Source organism: Pempheris klunzingeri, chromosome 11 (genome assembly GCF_042242105.1).
Source record: "Pempheris klunzingeri isolate RE-2024b chromosome 11, fPemKlu1.hap1, whole genome shotgun sequence".
Classification (NCBI taxonomy): domain Eukaryota; kingdom Metazoa; phylum Chordata; class Actinopteri; order Acropomatiformes; family Pempheridae; genus Pempheris; species Pempheris klunzingeri.
Genome location: NC_092022.1, coordinates 24,091,570 through 24,108,081, shown reverse-complemented (window position 1 = coordinate 24,108,081; position 16,512 = coordinate 24,091,570). Strand labels below are relative to the sequence as shown.

Genomic DNA, 16,512 nt, shown 5'->3' with positions numbered 1-16,512 from the left:
CGTTCTGTCGATGGAAAGTTTCTCATGGGTTGTGGTGCTTCACCGGGGAATGTCCACACGGCAGCTGGTGTGAGCGGCTTGTGCACATAACAAACAACCACGTGTTTTTGTTCCCGTAGATACGGTCAGTTTCTTGGATTTACGAGATAAGAGAGACTCAGATTGTCCCCATCTGTGTACAGTGCAGTCAGAATGAAAGCGTGTTTCTCCTGGTCCCCGGAGCAAAACAACAACCCTACACATGTAGTGTAGTAACAGGACAAAGGTGACTAAGAGCTAACAAATTAAATTTAAGTGGTGCTGTAGCAGCAGTGAAGTCTCTTTATGGGTCCCTGAGGTAAAAGAAGGATACGCATGTAGTCAGGTGAGGTTTAGGAGGTCTGATGATCTGGCCTCCCTCCTGTGAAACAACAAAAACCACCAAACAGAGATGTTGGCTTTCATTGCACTGCCAGGCAGCTTAGCCTGCTTTGGGCTTGGACCAAATGCAGTTTGGTCATTGTCATCCACAAGCTCTACTGTGTGGAGCTTCGGTTTAACATCAACTATCAACTCTGTGTATTCAGCAAGTGATTTATCTTCCCCTTTTTGACCCTTATCTTCCCACACTAATGTGAAATCTGACGTATTGAAGAGCTGACGGCTGCACTTTGTGTAGCTGACTGCTGCAAAAATGGCGTTCAGAGTAACATGACTCACCTTGGTGGAAGTGCTGGTGTTGATCCCTGTATTTCACATTATTCATACTGATTACATTTTATTTATATATGTTGTTTTTAAGCTTTTTCCCCTTCTGTTTATTTTGATTGTATCTGTTAATCTGGATGGAGAGCTGCTGCAGACAGTTACCTTACAGGTACAATTAAAGCTGAATTGAATTGAATTCAAACACTCATCTGTACAGTAAACTCTCGGTGCTTACATCTATGGCCACTGGATGAATTAACTGCAGTAAACCAGCGAAATGACAAATTTATATCCAAATCCTGCCAGGAGTGCATTTGAGGCATAGAGGACCATTGTCCGCCTGCTCCATGCACTCAGTTGAGGCGATGACGAGGCAGAAAGCAGAAACATCGGCGAACTTTTCTCTAAAATTACAATTCTACAAACTCCCTTTTATCTTCTGATTTGTACAAGTTATCCTGACGTGTGGAGAAACATCTCCCTGCTGACTGTAGTGCAGCACAAATCCTGACGCAAGGATTTTCCCTTTTGACTGTAAAATGGGTTTGTGTAAGCACTACTGTCCCCTATTCACCTCCCCCTCCCTCCCTCCCTCCCTCCCTCCCCGGTCTCTCTGTCTGTCTCTATGAAACAGAGGAAAGACAAACAATGGGCGACGCTGCTGTAAAGTGGCCCCTCTGCATGACAGTGGTGATGGGCTGAAAAGAGGATTTGCTCTGTGGCTCATTTGAAGAGCCAAGCGGCCGGCCGGCCTCCTACGCTGCACTTTTTCCAGGTCATTGGGTGCTCGGAGGGTCATGGAAGAGTTGGAGGGAAGGAGGAGAGTTTCTCCTCTATCACCTGTCGTCAGACCCCTCCCTCCCCACTCCTGTTTCTCAACACCTGGCCTCCTTTTGGCCCCCTGGTTATAGTGTTTTGTGGCTTATATGGTTGAATCAGTATCATGATAGTATTTAAAACAGAACAGGCCTTCGTTTACATTTTTATTTTCTCTGTCTATTAATTTGTTATCTCTTCAATTCACTGAGTATTGATTAGCCTGTGGAATGTGCAAAAAGTGAAACAGCCAAGAGTGCAAAACCAAAGGTATTCAAATCAAACATATATAGTTATCGACCATTTAATAGTTCTATAACTAATAGATACCTAATCAGTAGCCAGTTGTTAGACCTGACGTACTATGATGATCACCTGAGCCGACCACTGTAGTTTAGTCAAAGCAAATACAAAGTTCTACACTAATAACCCAGCATGACAATCTTGCAAAGGTATTTATTTGAAATAAAATTTTGCTCCATTGCTGCCTCATTAGTGTCCCATTTTTTGCCCGGGGGAGCATTTTTGTGACCAATGTTTTTCAGCTTGAGGGCTTATTGTATTGTATTGTATTGTATTGTATATAGGTATTGTTATTCATACAGGACTGCAACCAGCCATTCATTTCTCACTGCAATCATTAGGTCTATAAAACAATAGAAAATGATGATTTTTGTACGGCCTACAGTCCAAAGTATCACATACACGTATGAATCAGAAATACAGCAAATTATTCCATCAAAGTTTTGTCTGTCTTGTTCAGAGAATGACTGCTTGATAGGACCAACACTTTTACAAGACAGATTGCTTGAATTAATCTGAATAGTAAATTAAGAGATTATCTAAATGGCTCCAAGTCATGTTCTTTCAATCGAGTAGTTAAGTAACAGTTCACTTTCGGTACTCTGCACCTGCTTGTTCCCCACATGCACATTCAGGGTGACTGTAGATCCTGTAGGTTTGTTTAAAACATGTCAGAAATAAGAGGCTGGCTTCCTTCTTCCTGATGAAAACATCAGCACCGGTCAAACTTAGCTACATGGCTGTGAACTGGGGCAGGGAATCATTACATATCTTACTGTCCTCAGTACCTGGACATTTGACTCAAGCCTAGAGTTGCAAACAATCTTTTCACAGTGCACTTTGTGAGGCTTTGCTTTACATTTACATTTTGGCAACTTTCTGCTCCGCTTGGAGACTCACATTTCATTCTGAAATCACAATATTTCACTGCATCAGCAGCCTTTGATATCAAACATTAGGTCCTCTTGAAAAAGGGGGATATTTAAGTGTCCTTTTACACGAAATTTGTCCACTTTGTCTTTTATTGTCCATTTGACACAGGCGGTCAAACAAGAGGAGCTAAGAGGTCCTGATTTCTTAACCTCCTGGCCGTCTGTGAACCAATGAGGTGCACTTGTTTACTTCTACTTGACACCACCATCAGCGGGGCTGCTTGGTTTGGAGGTGGACGCGCCCAGGACAATGTTGACCCATAATCCTTTGGTTCCAATGCCACCAGGAAATCCTGGGAAGAGAAAGAAACACTAGTTTGACTCATAAAATATTTTTCTAAAAATATCTCAGTGTAAGATCCTGCTGCTTTTTGTTTTTTTATCCAGCTTGAGTTTTTGGTATGTGCTTAATGTGCACATACCAAAGTGTATTACTCTCTCTGTAATACCAAATGTAATTTAAGTTGTAATGTAGAACACATACAAAATCAAGCCCCTCACTCCCCCATCATGTTTTAAAAAGTGTAACCACAGTGTTGGACTGACCAAGCTGCAGGGGTGACGTTGTTCCGCTCTCTCTCTTTCCCTCTAACATATACTCTAGCCTACAGTCTCACCCAGATGCACTCTTTGGTACTGAAATTTGACACTGCTTGATTTAAAGTGAATCAGTCCTCAGTAGCACTGACATCATTAATCATCTGTAATCTTAAAAGTACCAAACCTTGTTGATCGCTGTAGTTTATTTTGACTGAAAATACTCACGAGAGGATCAAGTGTATATTCAGCCCAAGCTAACATTAGTCCCCAACAAATTTCCTCAGGTCTGAGTAACAGCTACAGTGTCCAGCTGCTTGAGGAACTTCAGGAAGTCTTTTTTTTTTTTTTTAGAAGGGAAACTTTCTATTTGTGGCCCCTTTTTGAAAGATTTATGTCTCAACGGGAAGAAAAGCACTCTGGCTGAGAGTCACAGACAGGTTTGGGAAGTCCAAAAGTGTTGAGAGATGCACTAAAACACAGTATTGGTGTTGGTCTTTTTATGGGACTTACTGATAATAATGATAATATAAACTGTAAAATACCTCCAGCCTTACTGATTCAGACTAGTCCACATCTGTAACTGGATTTATCCCGGTTTAAAAAGGCCACTTTAGGAACTGGGTGACTGGCACTGCATGTGTGAAAGTGCACGTGTGTGTGTGTGTGAGAGAGAGAGGGAAGGCATCCACATGCCTGTCAGCAGGACATATATATGTATATAGTATATGTGTATATATACAGGATACTGACCTACTTTCTGAGAGAGCAGGCATGTCTTTGCATATGCAGCATGAGTGCTTGTTTCTAGACCTACTTACCTATTTATACACCAGGGCCACAAAAGCACTTAACCTCTAAAAGCCCGCCTGTTTGCCAGTGAGCAGGGTTAGGGTTTGGGTTGGGACACCAGTGACACCACAAACTAAAAAAAACCCCTAGCCTCCATAAGGTTAGGTGTAGAGGTGGGGATTTATACAGGCCTGGCTGACTACATGTAGAAGCTATGTGGTGATTTGCAAAGTTCTAGCATATAACATGTCCTAGTTCTCAATATTCAATATTCAATCTAACTCTTTATGCTAAATAAAGAGTTAGGGTTCATTCCAAAAAAGGGTTGATGTTGAGAGGATAAAAGTTCAGGAAATGGAGCCAAACGTTCACTGGGAACAGATAACACCTTCTTTTTTGCATTTGTTGTAAATGTTGCTCAAAGTTACAGTGAATTTCTAAATAGAAAAATTAAAGTATGTGAGTTTCCATAATTTTGAATAAGTAAATCCACCCCATTCAGCACCTCCTGAATGAACTGGACCACAGACTATTAGCCAGGCCTTGCCACCTAACAGCAGTGGCCAACATCTATGCCCTTCTGGAAACATGTACTATCCTACATCATTCTACTGTGCAAGTGCAGTATATAGGTTTACCAGGAGGCGTTGCCATAGTGACCAAGAGGGTGACCCGTCTCTGTTTGTGTGTGACTGAGTTGTTCTGACAGTTAAAAACAGGCTTCATCTGCTCCGGACAGGGAGGCAAGTCTGAGAGAGAGAGAGAGAAGGACAGGGAGGGAGGGAGGGAGGGAGGGAGGGAGGGATGGGGAGATAGACAGGGAAGGGAGGGGAGATGTACTTATAGTGTAGTAGTGTAGTATTATACTATAGTAAACTCTTATTTGACAAAAAGCTGATTTCACTGCATGTGACACAGAAGCTAGGGGGGGAAATGAAACCAAACAGCCAAGAACATTTGAAGCTCTTGAAAGTAGATTTATTGTGCCGATCTGTTGCTTTCTGCTGTTGTATTCTGCTCTGCTCTTCCTTAATATCATCTGTCAGTCAAACACGGAGTGGGCGGGACTGTGACGCTGACGTTAAAGTACCCTGTTCTTCTTTTGTGGTCTAGTTCTAGCTGTGTGCGGTGGTTAATCCATAGCCTAGTTTTCCTTGCCTAACTTTGTAAGGCTAATTTAGAGCGGACAGCCAGCTGGAGTCTACAGTTAGTCTTTAACTAGCTGCTGAGATATTGCTCAAGGTGCCAATAAAGTTCTGTGGCCACCTGCAGTTTTTGCTTGGATTCCCAACTCAGGTGACCAGGCCTGGAATGACTTGACTTGCTGGTTTTGATTGGCCTGACTGGCTAGCTGTGTCTCTGTTCAGTTGTGTTAGTGATATAAATCAGATAGAAGCTCTGGTTTGCGTTCTGTGGCTCAGTTCTCACTCAGATTTCCTAGTCTGATCCCCTATTGGGATGAGGCAATGCTGATGTATGCCTGTTGTGGAGCTCAATTTCAGGTTGAGGATGGTCATGACTTTGGGAGTCCTACTATTTTAGATGCTCCATACAATCAATGTCCTTCAGGCTATCACACCAGAGAATGGCTCACCTCCATAAGCAGTGGCCTTCAAAGACATCTATCTTATCTTATTCACCCAGAGCCCAGAAAATTTATCCATTTTGCCTTTCAGGTTCATGAATACCAGTTTGCTGTCCTGTCCGCGGATTCAGGACCAACTACAGTCTTTTGACAGTGGAGACGTGGGTCAAGTTTCTGGGAATGCTACTAGTTGACCCACAGCAATCATATTCTTGGAGCTGCTGCATTTATGCCCTCTGCAGAGTTGATACAACAGTCTTGAAGGCGGGTCAAGGTGAGAGTTACCTGCAAATGCCTTGTTCATCTCTGCTGCACATTTCTACAGCAACAAACAAATCAATGTCTCAGAACCCCGGAGTGTCTACTTGTCTACAGTCTACTGAAACACTTCCTCCCCTTTCTCAAGGGCAAGCATGTAATCATTTATACAGAACCTCAGTGGTATTTCAGGGGAGGGGACCACTTTTATGCATTCCCTCTGATTCCCTGATAACACTAATGCTTCACAGGGTGAGATTAGCATCTCACAAGGTCCTGCTATGGCACCGAGGTGGCCATCAAGGACAAGGTTCTCCACACTCCTCAGTCTGTTGGATGGAGATCCTTGGCGGCTCACAGTGAGGACTAACGTCCTCTCCCTACTGGAGGGGAAGGTTTGGCATCCGTCAGTTCTGAGTATGGTCACTGAGAGGGACTGATTGTTCTTGACGGACCTTGAGCCCTTAATTTGTCAAAATTAATTTGTGGAAAGCTCCTTCCACAAGGATTGTATATGGAAACAGTTGGGCTGTGTGGGTAAATCTGCCTCCTCGGATGATTTTTGTCATTCTATTGGCCGTGTGGCCGGAGATTAGCTGGCCCCATTAGCTATTCCACCATTGGCTTCTGCAGTTGACCAGTAGGTGGGTGTTTATTCCTTGTGACACTACTGGTATGGGTCATCTACTTTGTTTAATGCCACTGGAAGCCAGGAAGGAAGGAAACAGAACGGAGGTTACAAATGAAACTATAGTGCTGTGAATTCCTGGATGACTGCCAGTCATTTTTCTGAGAGGCTGAATGTAGGCTACCTCATGGTGTTTATAGCTGGGGTGTGCAGGTAAGCTACACGTGACACATGTGACTTGTGTTTATCCAAGCACTCATCCTGCACAGAGCACAGAGCAGGAGATATATCCACTTTGTCTTCTGCCACTGGCAGTCATCCAGGAATTTGAAGAACCATACTTACATTTGTAACCCAAAGCAAGTTTCTACTCGTTCTCAGTTTTGCTGGGCACTCTTCCTAATGATTCAAGCCCACTGGACTGTTTGAGAAACACATGAGCTGGTGAATGTTTTCTCAAGTTTGACTTAATTAAATCCTACAAGAACAGGCTGTATTCTTATTAACATGACTTGGCTCACAGAAGTCTGTCAGAGGTCATTTCCATTCCTACGCCTCTGTTTTTATTTGTTTCCTCTCCACTATGAGAAGGAAGTGTGCAGAAAGTGTGTGCAATGTGCACATGGCATGACAGAAAGCCGTACCTTATTTCTGTGTAAGTGCTGATTCAGTGTGCACAGTAGAAACAGCATTTAACCCTTTCATCAGACAAGGGACCATATTTGGTAACTTAAGTGGGAGTTCAAAATGCCGCCCCTTGTCTCACCATGAGGCAGTAGAACTACGAGATTTCTCCAAGCCAATCAGAGACAATCAGGCTACATGACAGACCGGCAAGAAACCATATATGGTGACTTCACTGACCTTGATTATCACCATTAAATTAATATTTTTTTTTAAAAACTCACAAAAGTAAAAGAAAGTCTTGTAATGATGGTCTAGGGTTGAAATGTAGAATTTCTAAGTATTTCAATGAGTGCCCTGTAGAGGGTTAAGATGCTCAGCCAGATAACGTTACAGTTCAGAAAACTAAATTAGGACAAGCAGGATGTTATTTATTCACTGTGGGAATGCAGAGTTCAGCCAGCAAGTTCAAAAGTTCAGAGGGCAGGTTTTCTAAAGAAGATCCATGTTCCTAGAGTTTGTTGCTAGACACGTGCACATGCACAAAATCCACCAAACCTTTGTTCTTATTGAAATATTTGCCTTCTCTTGGATTGAAGTCATAAAAATAAAGTGTGTGTGTGTGTGTGTGTGTGTGTGTGTGTGTGTGTGTGCGGTCATACTTCTGTAGAAGTGGTTGCGGGCAAGCAGACAGGCTGGAGAGTTGACGCTGGTCATGGCGTGTCGGGTCTGTTGGGTCGTTGACCTACAGGGTCAGCATCCTAGAGAGGGGGAGAGGGGGAGAGGGGGAGAGGGGGAGAGGTCAAACCTCAAACCTGTCCGGTATGTCAGTCTGGAGTTAAAACTAAAGTTGAGGAGGAATTATGAGATTTCAGTCGGATGCGTACGCTGCTCTGTGAACAAATATTGTGTTAATAAGTCAAGGTCAAAAATGAAAGGAAGAGAAAAGCATTTTCATTTACTATAAACACTTGACGTGTCCTTCCATTAGATATATATAACGATTCTGTTTGTTCTGGATGGATAGAAAGACTTATGTGAAGTCCAAAAGGAACTGCTAGCATTTATCATAATTATTTGAATTATCAATTATGAGTTTTATAACATGTCAGAAAATAGGGTAACACGTCTTTCACAAGTTACCTGTGACATTTTCAAATGTCTTCTTTTGTCCAAACAACATTTCAGACCCAAAGATATCAGATTGGCCGTCACATACTGTAAGATAAGCTGCTGTGTCAACAAGTTCTGTCACCTGGCTACAAACCTAATTCCTCCTTTGTGGACAATAGAGAAAGATTGACTGATAAAACGAAATGAGGACAAATAAAAGAAATATTCTCATTTATAGCAAACGGATTAAACCAGCTAATTGTTGTTTGAAATATAAGTGAAATAATGAATTTATTACTAGAATCATTGCTGACTGTTTTTCCTCTGATGACTAATTGACTGATTGTTTTAGCTCCAACTTATTCCTCAAATTAATCCACCTCTCATTTCTCGTTTGTAAAAAAAAAAAGGCAGAATACATTAACTTCTGCTGATTTACCACTAAAGCTGATTGTCAGCATCAGTCCATACAGTAGCTGTACTGTATGTTTTACATTTCCAGTTTACAACAGGAGAGGCCGGTTAGCGTGAGCAGCTACAGACAGAACAGAAACTCCTATAGAAACTCAAAAGGAATAATGTCAGAGACGTGGACAGGACATGAAGAGGGCAAAGTAAATACTGAGCTCGGCTGAATGTCCAAACATGAGGAAACAATTATTCACATGAATGCAGGAACAGTTTGTTCAACCTGTCACCTGGAACACTGATCCTGCCAATATTAGGTACTCTGTGTGTGTGTGTGTGTGTGTGTGTGTGTTTTCATTATTAGAGGGTTTGCTGGCAGAGAGCAACCTTTTAATACAACATACATACATAATACGCATTGTTCTTCTGTGTTATTTTCCAGGACTCACTACTCACTATACAGTCCACTACATAAACCTATAGAGACAATTATTATACCCCATAAAGTGAAACTTTAAGTATCCCACAATGCACTGTGAAAAGTATTATACACCCGAGGGTTCTTATCTAAGCACTCTGAAAACAGACCCATATAATGGCACTGAGAAAATGACCCTTTTATATTCTTTTGTCATTCTATTAGTGTCTGAGTAGACAGCAGTGATGGAGTTATTTCAGATGTGGCATCCAGGTACTGCCCACACACCGGCCCGACTCAATCATGATGTCACACCCCAAATAACTAATTAAAACAAACCTTATCAGCAAAGAAACACCTGAACTCAGCATGATATGACATATCCCCCCCCCTGAGTGTTTCTTTTTGGAACAGCCATGACCTTCAGGTGTTGATGGACAACACAAAACTGTCTCAGCCCGTAAGGACGTATGTAGAACTTCCTCCACTGTCTAATGTTTGGGGATGACCTGCTATTGCTTTTAGCATGAACAACCTAAATCTCTGTTGCTGTAGATCTTTTGTTTTATGAACTACAAATGGGATCCTGGGTGAGAAAAGGTAAATGAATACTTCTCATCAGATAAATAAAGAGCTTTAGGTTTTGGCAGGTATACTGGTGATGTGTCAAAATGGGATTGAAGTGATTCATCCTGAAGTCAAGTCAACAACCCGAGGGCTGTTTGCATAGTTGTGTTTAATTAAGGTCTGTCCATCGTGGTTCAGTCGGGGCCACCACCGCTGCCCTGTTAGCTTTAGATAAAAGTTACTTTTTCTGGTAACAGGAACTCTCAAAATATTTGTTTTGGTGTTGAAATGTGAGATTGTGGGGTGGCTGGTGACATCTTTCATGGAAACAGCAACATTTATTTTTAAAGATAAGATCCACTTGCAGTCCAGGGATCATTGGTCTGTTTTGAGAGCCTTGCTGCCCCAGTTTTGGGTTTGATCTTTTTGTTTGTGCTGTAAACACAAATCTTCCTCATCCTTTCATGGTTTGAGCATCAACTGTGCGCTAAAAAGGAACACGTTAATCCAAATTTCACGCATGTCTCATTTCAGCTTTTGTGTCACCAATCTCCCAGCAACCAAGCTGGTTTGGAGACACGGTGTATTAGCTATACATGTGCATCTAAATATAAGAGACTATAAAAATGGACGTTCCTGAAAACCACACAGCTGTGTGGATGTGGATTAGAGACAAGAGGCCTGGCTGTAGTCCTGGTTACATAAATGTGATTGGTCATGCTGGGATGATAACGGCATGTGTGGACCGGAGTGATGAGTGTTTCTCAGCTCTGAGGCCGTGTGGCATTTCATATGTAGGTGACCTCCTTTCACATGCTGCAGCTGATTGAATTCTCACACAGTACTGACTGCTGTGCTTCATCACCTCTGTTGTGTGTCCAAAACATATCCACCACTGCAGCGTCAAGGGTCACTCAGAATACCAGCCCAGAAGTAGGACGTGACCTAAAGTGCAGCGTGTGAGCAGCACTCTGGTTACTCTCTGTTCACTCTGTGCACTCCAGCACATTGGATATGAGGTATAACACAGACTATCAGGTTAAAGACCTCATAGTCTGCGTTATATCTAAAGACATTTTATATTTAAAGACAGTGAAATAAAAGCTCAGTCAGCATTGTGTGAACTCGTTTGGCTAGATGTTCATTTATATGTAAAAGTCCTGCACAACAGCTTTAATATTTGGTGTTAAATCACTCGTCTAAAGTCTTGGATCTGTCGAAGTGTCCTTGGGCCAGACGTTGAACCCAACTTGCTCCTGAAGCAGCTTCAGTGTGTGAATATGTGTGAAAGAATAATCTCCTCCAACTTTCCTCCTGTATGAATGATGTGTGAATGAGGATGTGATGCAAAAGCACTGAGTCCAAATGACTGGAAAGGTGCTGTAAAACTAACTCAGACCATTTACCATTTCGATGGTGACGGTCTGTGTGATTCACTTGATTGGGTGGACTGAGATCAGGTGACTGATACAGCCAATCAGAAACGTTCCACTCTTTGGGTTGGGGTTCAGGATCGTTGTGGGATTATGCTCAGCCCTACAGTAAAACTGAGTGAAAATGAGTTTCAACACATTTCACCCAATAGTGAGAATACTGAGTCACATTCGGACTGATCTGAATTTGTTAAGAGTATATATTTAATCAGAAGACAAGAGGGATTACAGAAACTTAAACATGCAGTGTCAGAATGAATCCAAATGAAATCTATATGGGTGGAAACACAGGGGCATGTCCTGACCTGATCCATTCCTTATGTGACTATCTTGGATTTTCTGCTGTGCTGCTGTTTGGGCAACCTAAACACTGCTTATATAAGCCCGGTCTGTCGGTAGGATGTAGGGGAAAGGTCGCTGCTGCCCACTGTTGTTTCATCTGCCTCTGCTTATCTTCCCTCAGACCCATTCATCTGTTGTATCCACCACTGGTAGATACAAGTATCAGCTTAACAGGAAAGGGAGGCAGAGGGAAGAAAAGGGAGAGAAAAAGAAAAGCAAGGAAGGAAAGAAGGGAGGAAGGGAGGAGGCAGGGAGCGAGGGAGGGAGGAAACATGAAAGGAAGGAGGAAGGAAACATTAATGTGGAAAAGGAAGGAAAGAAGAAAAAGAAGGAAGAAGAGAAGAATAAAAACAGGAGGGAGGAGGTAAAGAGAAATGAAAAGGAGGAAAGAGACAAACAGGGAAGAAAGGGCAGACAGAAAGAGGGGATTGAGGACATGAATAAAAGGAAAGAAATGTGAAATAAGGAAAGGAGGAAGGAGGGATATGCCAAAAATACTGTACGCAGGTTCACTGGTGATAAAGAAACACTGTCTTTTCTCATGCAAAGACCCACCTTGGATCAAATCTTTTCCCTCAGTTTAATAAAGCAGCTGAACGAGCTCACCGGGAATTCTGGAGATTTCAGACAAAAATATGCAGAAAATGAACCCAACATCTGCAGGTTCCCCGCGGAGGGCAGTGACGGTGCAGTTCTGCATTTCATATGGAGTGGAGGAGTGGCTTATGGCTTCCAGAGAGTCAAGTAGCATCCAAGTCAAAAGGTCAGCAGCCATCTGAACCTCACCAGGCTGCTTCTTTTAGCTCTGGTGTGACTTACACTTGAAGTAGACGTAGTGCAGAGGTCACAGTGATGTAAGTGGAGGGTCTGTTTCCACTGGTGGGGAAGTGCAGACTTTTCAGTTATACTGAGAATATCAGAATATATCATTCATGGCCTTTTGCCCAGTTTAAGTCCAGTCCAGCCCACACCGAGCTCCTATAACAGTTTGCATGCCAAGTATTGTTTTGGCTGTATCGCAGAGTGCCACACTGCCTACCTCCACCTGTGCGTGATGGCTGCCTCGCTTAACTGCTGCAGCTCGCATGCATGTGGTGTCCACATAACAGTATGGCTGCTCTAACCTGTTAACATGGGTGCCGGAAAAAAAAGCAACAGGTTCAGGTAGGCAGTGTGTCCTCGGCCTCCGACTTAATAATCTGTGATGTTAAAACAAAAAACCAAAAAAACAATTTCTTCGTATTTTTGTATCAAAATTCAGCGTTTGCTTACTTAATCATTTGTTCCTATTTCAATAAATGGCATCATGACATCCATTCATCAATCAATCTTCAACTTTTAACAGGACAGAGCTAACTAGTTAGCCAGCTAGCAGCAGCATGCTGTGTGCCTTTGGGGGTTGCTTGCTTTATTACCTCTAAACACTGTGGTTAAAGCCTGCTGGCTAGAATTCATATACTTTGAACAAGGAGGCATAAAGAGAGGTAAAGTCTGGGTGAGGAGGGGAGTTCACTAGGAGACAGCTGTTTGTGTCCCATGTGAAACCAAAAGTCATCTTTGAGTAATTGTATTTTAACGTCACTACTGTAACTGTAACTGGGTTTATTACTGTAACATATCGGACTAACATATTCATGGAATTAATATGACACAGGACTGTTCATGAACCTAAAAGTCAATGTTGAATTACATTAACTTGCATCATGTATGTAACATACATCACTTAAGTTACATAACGTATCTTCATTGCTGTTACTAAGCAATGAAGAATCCAAACCACTATGTTTTCCTAATCCTAATTTAGTAGTTTTAATGCCTAAACCTAACTAAACTGTACACTCTTATGCCATGAGTGTAGCATATTTGTTGGTTTGTGGCCGGTCCCCAACCGTCTTATAGAAGTCTGTGAAAATATTCAAATACCGTTTTGGGAGTGATTGGAAATCAAGTTTTTCTGCCATTGTGGTGTGATGACATGAGTTATGAGTAAGCTCTGTATTCATGTTGAGATGGTCTAAAATGTATTGATATGTTGATATGATATGTTCTTAGGGGCTGTTCATTTGTAGAGCAATTTTTCATTAGGAATTTCTGTACAAGCTGATTTTTTTAGATGATACTATTATAATACTACAATGACCAGCATAGAGAGCGCTGCACTCACACAGAGCAGCTCTGGACTTCACCATCATTAAACCCAATCTCACTGGAGTGTTTTGATTTCTGCTCTTTTGGATTTCTGTGGAAACTGAGAGATGTTAAATAGACTGCAGTATAGTTGGTATATTGCTGTTACATAAAAATCCCACCTGTGCAGCTGTTAATGGTTGTTTTAACAGGACTCCCCGGTGATATAGGAGCAGATGCTGCCCTGCAGCCTGTGAAACAACAGGTCTCCATTAATCCTGACTAATGACATGGATGCCAAGGAGATTTGCCTCGTCAGCAAACGGCAGAGCGATAAAGTCTTAGAAGGCAGGGAGTTCACAAAAACAAACTCAACTGTAAATCCCCTGACCTCAGAGGGCAGCTCTCTTTCTGCTGGATTATATCAAACAGTATGTCTGTACTCATTAAGGCTTGTTCATGCTGCACTGCCTCTCCTGCAGAGTAAACTTAGCAAGTAAACTCACTTGGCCAAGACATACTTAGACTTACTTGCTGCACCTTCATTGGTGGTTTTGTCAGGCCATAACCTGGCTTATCCTTTAAAATCATTATGCACAAAGAGATGATAGTGTGCATACGGTTGGAAAACAGAATTCTAATATAATTTGGTTTAAAAAAAAAAGTGAAGCTGGCCTTTAAAAGAGCATTGCACTCCTATAACACTGTTAGATTCATAACAATAAAAGTTTTTTTTTAATTGCACTGAATGCAATAAAACCAGAGATATCATCTTTTTTTTATCCCACACATTCTTCTTCTTTGCCAAAGCTCCTACATTACCCACAATGCAGTATGACCGCTGGAGCCCTTAACCTGCTCTGGAGATACAGATGTCTGTTCAGCTCCACACCAACAGATTTCCTCCATTTTCAAACTTGTAATCCTCAGACCCAACCAGTGCTGACTCAGGTGACATCACTTGAGCGAAATGAACACACGTGCTCCCAAACACACTCTGATGTGTAATATATTAATAATATTAGTAATCTATATTTGTGGAGATCCCCTTTGTTCAGTTATTTTCTCTTCAAGGTAAATGGTAAAACTGTTTACAACAAAATGTGTTTACAACTTGTGTGACAGTCGTGTTAGCTGCCCCACTGGACTCTGTTATAATGATCAGCAATTAAGGTGGTGCATAAAATGTTATCAGAACTGATAAGGACACAAGAGAGGGCTGAAAACAAAAATAGAAACCTGAAAGCCAAGTTCATTTCTGAGTTCTGGTGACACTACAGCATCACTATGACATGAAGAGCAGCTGTCTGATCAGCTTTTTGATGTTTTCACATACTTTGTCAGAATATTGACACGACTTGTCAGTCAGTCAACCTGATAAGTTTGCAAATGTTTTTTTCTGTAAACAGTGTCACAGCTTGTCAGTGAGATATACACTACTCACTAAAAGTTAGGGATATTCAGCTTCCAGGTGAAATTTCAGGATGAACCTAAAATGCATTCTAACCTTTCCAGGTGAACTTAATGTGACCTTCTCTAAACCTTTGAATGCACATGTCCAACTGTTCAGTGTCTCAGTACTTTCTGCACCAGCTGCTGTTCTCTAACAAGAAGCTTAACAGCAACATTCACAACAGGTTTGATCCATGAATCCACCAATACATTTCCTGCTTCAGTTAGAATTGGTATTTAAACAGTCCTCCTCATCCTGCTGTTCACATTCTGACATCATGAGACCAAGACGACACCTAACAGTTGATCAGCAGCACCTCAACACTGGAGGCTTCAAACAGGAAGTCCTCAGACGGAGGTGTTCACTGAGCTTAGAGGGTCACAGAGTGTCATCAGGAGGTTGGAACAGTGATACAGAGACTGGAAGAGTCACAGAAAGGAGAGGAGTGGACGTCCTTTGGCCACGTCCCAATTTATTGAGACACTGAAAATGTTTTGTTGTGGTTTACCTACCAGTGTTGTTAGATTTTCTTTCAATAAATTGTTTAAAATGAATAAAATCACCATTGCATGCTTCTACTTAAATGTCCTACTTTCATGATATAATATCACTGTAGCATTCACTTTTTACATTTTCCATATATTTCACCTGAAAGTCGAATATCCCTAACTGTTTGTGAGTAGTGTATTTGTGTCTTCACTGTCCAAAATGTATGAAAATAAAACACAGGTTAAAATGAAAATGCCCTTTAACACTTTCACAGGATACCTTCAGACACAGTCTGGGGGTGGGGGTGGGGGTGGGGGTGGGGGGGTATAACCACTATTATGATACGGTGACTGTGCAGTGGACGTGCTGCACTTCAGCTGCTGTAACTAGAGCTGGTTGAGAGCAGAGCAGCACTCGGGCCAAGTGCACAAGTAAAAGGCCAAAAAGCCGAAGGGCAAATGATAAGACTTTCAAATCAAACTCCAAATTAAATCATTATGCTTTGACATTATTTACATGACATGACACTCATTACATGGATTTTTCCAGAGTTATGTGTTATAAATTTGTCACTTTAAAAAGTGATTGGTGTTCTGCAAAGTAGAGCTACGTTATAGTCAAGAGTATAATTTTAGAAGCAATGAGCAAGAAACATGACACGCAATGAGAATCTGTTTACAAATGAAAGGCTGCAGTCTGGGCAAGTTCATCACAAGGAGTTCTTCATATTTCTGTGTGAACAAGCAAGAAAAGTTAAGTCTTACCTGTGCTCAGTGTTTGGTTGTAATTAGGCTTTTCAGACCCAGTGCGTTGAGAATTTCACATCAGTGAAGATGTAGAATAAGATGAGACACATCCAGAAAAATACTGTGGATTAAGGATGAAAAACAGAGGAATGGACGAGCATCAGGAGGCCAATCGGTTGCTTTTGTCTCACATTTCCTCTCAGCTGAAAAGCTTGTGTCCTCCCTGTCACAGACACACAGCACACCTCGCTGAA

General features: G+C 41.8%; 1 long non-coding RNA gene across 1 annotated transcript; it reads right to left on the bottom strand.

Annotated features, from left to right (window-relative positions):
• Positions 1 to 1,939: 1,939 nt before the first annotated feature.
• Positions 1,940 to 16,512, bottom strand: LOC139209536 (uncharacterized). The gene is made up of 4 exons (XR_011585219.1): positions 16,277 to 16,512; positions 7,825 to 7,923; positions 4,706 to 4,816; positions 1,940 to 3,031 (listed from the first exon to the last, which is right to left on the bottom strand). It is a non-coding gene; the product is annotated as an uncharacterized lncRNA (long non-coding RNA).